We start from the raw sequence: 6,221 nt of genomic DNA on the forward strand, positions 1-6,221 counted from the left end.
CTTAGTAACTAAAACACTGTGGACAGCCTTTTTCGATATTCTCTGTCCTTAGCTGGAATTAAACAAACACTTTCCCTGTCCAACAGTTGAAAGAGAGATATCTTAACCATATGGCCATGATGTGTTCCATGATCAAGTTATTTGGATATTATCAATTTCCATTCATTGAGGAATACATGTAAGTTCAATCCTCACCCCCAACACTCAGTAAAATCACAGCTGTATCAGCAAGGTGATGGTTTATGTGTTTACCTCAGACTCACATTTACATGGATGGGTTGGGGTTCAATTCCCTTGTCTGACACTTGGCACAGTGACAGTTATGGTAAGACAGCATCATGGTTTGTGTGTTTACCTTCAATCCAACGGTAAATAAACTTGGCAAAGTGACCACTGTGGTAAGGCAGGGTGATGGTTTGTATGTATACCCTCAGACTCACAGGAACATGGATGGGTGAGGGTTCAATCCCCACCCCTGACACTTAGCAAAGTGACAGCTGTGGTAAGGCAGAGTGATGGTTTGTGTGTTTACCTCAGAACCAACAGGTACATGGATGGGTGGTGGCATCAATTCCCACATCTGACACGGCAAAGAGATAGATATGTTAAGGCAAGGTGATGGTTTGTGTTTACCTCACACATGCAGAGTGATGGTTAGTCTGTGTACCCTCAGACCCACATGGATGGTACATGGATGGGTGGGGGTTCAGTTCCCACATCTGACACTAAGCAAAGTAACAGTTATGTTATGTCAGGGTGATCGTTCGTGTCTTTACCTCAGAACCAGCAGGTACATGGATGGGTGAGGGTTCAATTCCCACATCTGACACTAAGCAAAGTGACAGTTATGGTATGGCAGGGTGATGGTTTGTGTGTTTACCTCAGAACCAGCAGGTATATGGACGGGTGGGGGTTCAATTCCCACATCTGACACTAAGCAAAGTAACAGTTATGTTATGTCAGGGTGATCGTTCGTGTCTTTACCTCAGAACCAGCAGGTACATGGATGGGTGGGGGTTCAATTCCCACATCTGACACCAAGCAAAGTGACAGTTATGGTATGGCAGGGTGATGGGTTGTGTGTTTACCTCAGAACCAGCAGGTACATGGACGTGTGGGGGTTCAATTCCCACATCTGACACCAAGCAAAGTGACAGTTATGGTATGGCAGGGTGATGGGTTGTGTGTTTGCCTGAGAACCAGCAGGTACATGGATGGCTGGGGGCATCAATTCCCACATCTGACACTAAGCAAAGTGACAGTTATGGTATGGCAGGGTGATGGTTTGTGTGTTTACCTCAGAACCAGCAGGTATATGGACGGGTGGGGGTTCAATTCCCACATCTGACACTAAGCAAAGTAACAGTTATGTTATGTCAGGGTGATCGTTCGTGTGTTTACCTCAGAACCAGCAGGTACATGGATGGGTGGGGGTTCAATTCCCACATCTGACACTAAGCAAAGTGACAGTTATGGTATGTCAGGGTGATCGTTTGTGTGTTTACCTCAGAACCAGCAGGTACATGGACGTGTGGGGGTTCAATTCCCACATCTGACATTGGGCAAAATGACAGATGCATAGATAACTGGTTAGTGGGCGTTTAAACCTATCCTTGCAGTGCAGTGACAAGATGACTCTGGTAAAACTGGGAGAGAGTCTGATAGACTATGTGCTCTGTTTGGCAAAAATCATTATTTCACAATCTTAAGTAATTGTCAAAAGAACAACTGTACTATAAATAATATTGGCTGTAATACTCAAGGTTTCTTTTTAAGTCTTTTAAAGAACACACATGTATACATATTCTGAAAGTATAACATGAAAATTTGTCAAAAATTTATGAATTTTTCAAGTGTTAACTACATATACATTTGCAATATATCTTCCCGGTTGGACAAAACAAGAAAGAAAATCTGAGTTGAGTTAACTAATAATGTTAACCCAAATACTCTACACTTGCAAAAGATGATATCATAATAACCAATCTGACAAATTTTCTGTGACACGATTTATTACAGATGACAAAACGTTAATTAACCAGAATAATAGTATTAGCAAAGTTAGCCCATAAATGAAACTGCAGTATGGTTGACTTGAAACGGAGAGCGAATAATGCATTGTGTCCGCATACCTTTACGACTGACTGGAGTCTGGGTTGTGTAAAGTGTCGCAGGCAGATAATGACATAGTGTAGGGTAGAAGGAAAGCTCCAGCTACCAGAAGACCTTAAATCTTCCTTGTCTCCTCCCAGGCTTGGGTTGATTAAAGGGGGAAGGGGGGTGGGTTATTATGTGAAGTCAATGACACAGAAATAACATCTTAACCCATTTGACTTTTATATTCCCTTCAAGGCCGACTGATCACAGGAAGCATTTAGAACCCAAGAGGCACTAAGAAAAATCCGGCAGGCAGGATTTTCTTACAGACATACATGTAGTATGTAACCCATGAAGGTACATGTATAATGTATATTCAATCTTCTGCAATTAGAAGGCAACAAGAGTTAAAGTCCCTGAAAAGAACAAGACATGTATGTATGAATTGCATATTGCATTCAAAAAGCACATTATTGTTCAGACATGACGCCAAAATGAAATGAGATCTCAATCGATGCCTTAAGAAAAACACCGCTAAACATCCTACCACCTCTTAAATATCCTACCAATATCAACATGTCAAAGACCCTACAAAGATCTGGATTGCAAAAGGGGTAAGTGGAGGGTGGTTGGTGATTGTGTGGGTGGGGGTTTGAGCAGAGGGGAGAATGAATTTGTTTGGGAAGCTAATCAAATATTTTATGAGAAATCAGGTGCAGGTAGTGGTACAGTTCTACATGTATTACAAACAGACTACGAACAGCTCAATTTTATTTGCTTGAGTGGTGTTTTAGCATTATGCCATACTCAAGACTATTTCTTCAGTCAGTTTCATGGGTAGATGGAACCAAAGGGCCCTTCCCTCTGGTAAGCCACCAACCTCTGGCAAGTTACTGATGAATTTTGTCACATATGATACACAGATTATCTATCCCATATCAGACAACATACTTTTCATTGGACAGCAATGGTCACATGGGGAACGTGTTCATATACATTCCCGTATCTTGCAACCAAGGCCACATGCATCTTTCAACTAGGCTATCGGTTTGATCGGCTCTTAACACACAACGGTGTCACTGAAGCGATTCATTCTCACATCCTCTTTTTTCTCTGAATTGGGTATTTTACATACTGGTCGAGGTGTCCGTGACAGGACATGGAAATTTATCCCGCATGGGTCAAAATACTTGGGTTTCCATTGGACAGCAACAGTTATCTGGTGGACGAGTATATTCCTGTATCCTGCAGTTAACTAGGGTATCTCCCTTTATTCAGTTGTGAAAACAATGGTCACATCGCTCAAGCAATTCCCCTATACATTGGTCCTCTGCACTGAATTGATGGGTTTTTGGCAGGAAAACTCCAAGACATGGTTACTGGGTCAGAGGATACGGAAATATATGGTGTCAGTTCATATTCAGTACAAAACCTTCATATTTTGTGAGGCATCAGTGACAGGATAGAAAAATATATGGAGTCAGTAACCCCCATACTTTGTGAGGTGTCAGTGAAAGGATACAGAAAACTATGGTGCCATTAACCCTCATATCTTTTTAGTCAGTGAGTGAGCACTTAGGGTTTAACGCACTTGGCAATTTTTAGTCATATGATGACGAAGGAGTCCTTAGAGTGCATGAATGTGTCAGGGATAGACATTAGAAGTACAGCTGGCAAGACAATTGTCCTGTTGATCCCTAAGAGTTACCAAACATTTTTTTGCAACTCGCAGGACAAAATTTCTCCCTGCTGAACTGTTGGCCGATCTATGATTAAATGCACTGTGTACGTATGAATCCACTTGAACATTAGTTTGGGAAACTGATCAAAGTAGCAAACTTTCATGTATGCGCAAATTTTCATCACCAAATATTCAACCACAATCCCTGCTGCACATAAATTTTGATGGACAAGGCCATTTTTTTGTCCGACATGTCAATTGTAATTTTAAACACTGCGTAAGATGTTCCTCCTTGTTGCAGGAAGGATTTCCGCCGATCTTTTGTCCAGTGCTGCTTCATTCAGACGGCTTACCAAAGGTAAGTAAGCGGCCCCACTCACACAATTATACTGATAGTGATAATGTCAATGTCAATGCAATGATAATGTAATGATAATGTCAGTAAGCCTCATATTTTGTATCTCCTTTTTATTGGTGTTACTAAGTAACTGTGTAAATAATAATGCACACCATATCAGTGGGGTTTTCAGTGAACGTTAGACCACACAAATGCCCACACAAGCATCATCGGCCACTTACTGCCACAGAGGCCCCGCGAACAGTGAGAGTAACACGTAAATGGGGATAATGGGCATAATAGTAAAATAAAACGTGAAGCAAGCTTTTATAATAGTGGGGCATAGTAGACCTGAAACTATGGTAGATGTACATGTATATAGTAAGCTGAATAGTGGGACTGTAAGCTCAATATTTTATTATGGGATTAACTCTGGATGCCAGGGCACCTGACTGTTAAAATCCCAAGCTGTCGATCATCCCAAAGGTAAACATCCATCCATATTTCAGGTACCTCAACCTGTCCGCTGATCCCAAGTTGCCAAAATGGCCTCGCGATTGCAAATGACGGGCATGTGTGTCCCTGGAAGGTGTTTGTGATGGGCGGCCATCTTTATGAAGTTCAAGAGAGCGGAAAAGTTGAACTTGCTGAAACATGGATGGATATTTACCTTTGGGGTGATCTGCAGCTCAGGATTTTAATAGTCAGGTACCATGAGACACTAAGAATTGTAAAGGAATAGCTGCACAGGGCAGGGAGGTTAGTATTCAACTGTTTTCAGAAATTTTATGATTGTTCCTTCAGTCATCCACGGCTATTCTGGGATATGCACTACACTATAGTAAACCCGATTGATGGGTATAGTACACCCAATATCACTGATAGTACAAGTAAATAGGGCATAGTAGGCCCCAAAGTAGGTACCGGTAATAGTTGGACCCCTAAGTAGATCATAGTAGACCCCTAAAGTAGGAGATAGTAGACTATAGTATGTGACACCTAAGAGGAGGACATGACAGACTCAATATGTTAGTATGGCAGAGTAGATCTAGCAATAATCCCAACAGTTTAACAAACAGCAGATAGATCTCAGAGCATGCCAATCCGCACAGTTGTAGGAAGGCAGGCTTATCATGTACTGCATGTACTATACAGTAGGCATACTAGTACCTTAGTACGTTTGTAGGCCTATACTCAATGGTACAGTTTCACAATCGTAATATAGCTACATGCCTGAAGCAATCCACACAGATTTTACTTACAAATGGATATTTAGAATAGTGAGACAATCCCTAAGATTCCGTCAGCGCAGGATGTCAAAGGCGGATGCTGAAGTGCCGATTTTCCAGTGTTTCCGAACTTCCCTGAAAGTCGGTAGCTCCGGCTTACCAGTCTACAATGCCTCCATGCTTGCCTGTGGCCAAATCAAAACAAACTCGCTACTTCCACTGCACAGTGGAGAGTACAGCCGCTAACTTCTACAAGTATCTTCGGAAGTAGCTCAAGGTAGGTCCCCGAACACGACCCGGCGATTTATACCGAGGTAAACTTTCCAATAATTCCAAACTGTGCCTGTAACTTCACAAACCATCCGACTTTCCCTCCCGTAACTTCGCTCCGGCCATGCAGTTTGCGCGATGCATGTTGGGTAGATTATATCCTTCCGCACTCGCGTTCAGAGAAGTAGGTCACCGTTCTGACGGGTAGCCATGTGTTTAGATGATTTCTTCTCATTTGTTGCGCCACCGTTGAGCATTCAGACGTACTTTATCTACAGTTGTGTCACCAGAACAGCTGTGTTAGGGCTAGAGTCGTGGTAATGCCATGTCGGCGGAGGACTACTTCCCTATTTTGACAGCTCCGACTTACCTGTGTGTCGGCTGCTATCATACAGGCACGCACCTGACCTAGACATGGCTTTAATCTGTTTAGTTATTCGCATTAAATGCACTGTAAAGAAAACAAGATGAAAGCTTAAAACTGAAAGTAATTCTCACGTTTAAAAAACACAAAGGCATATCTGCAAATCAACAACGCAAAATTCTCAACAAATGTTGAAGTGAAAAGCATCTTTATTTATGGCACAGGTAGGCCTACGGTATGTAT

General features: G+C 42.1%; 1 protein-coding gene across 5 annotated transcripts in view; it reads right to left on the minus strand.

The window, feature by feature from the left end:
* Nucleotides 1-5,721, minus strand: part of LOC135471828 (eyes absent homolog 4-like) — a 135,498-nt gene extending 129,777 nt beyond the window's left edge. For all 5 annotated transcript variants that reach the window (XM_064751204.1, XM_064751203.1, XM_064751206.1 and 2 more), the window contains exon 1: nt 5,378-5,721. The gene's annotated coding sequence lies outside the window, so the exon portion shown is untranslated. The remainder of the gene's footprint in view (nt 1-5,377) is intronic.
* Between the last annotated feature and the right edge of the window lie 500 nt (nt 5,722-6,221).

The sequence above is a fragment of the Liolophura sinensis genome, chromosome 7 (genome assembly GCF_032854445.1).
Source record: "Liolophura sinensis isolate JHLJ2023 chromosome 7, CUHK_Ljap_v2, whole genome shotgun sequence".
Classification (NCBI taxonomy): Eukaryota; Metazoa; Mollusca; class Polyplacophora; order Chitonida; family Chitonidae; genus Liolophura; species Liolophura sinensis.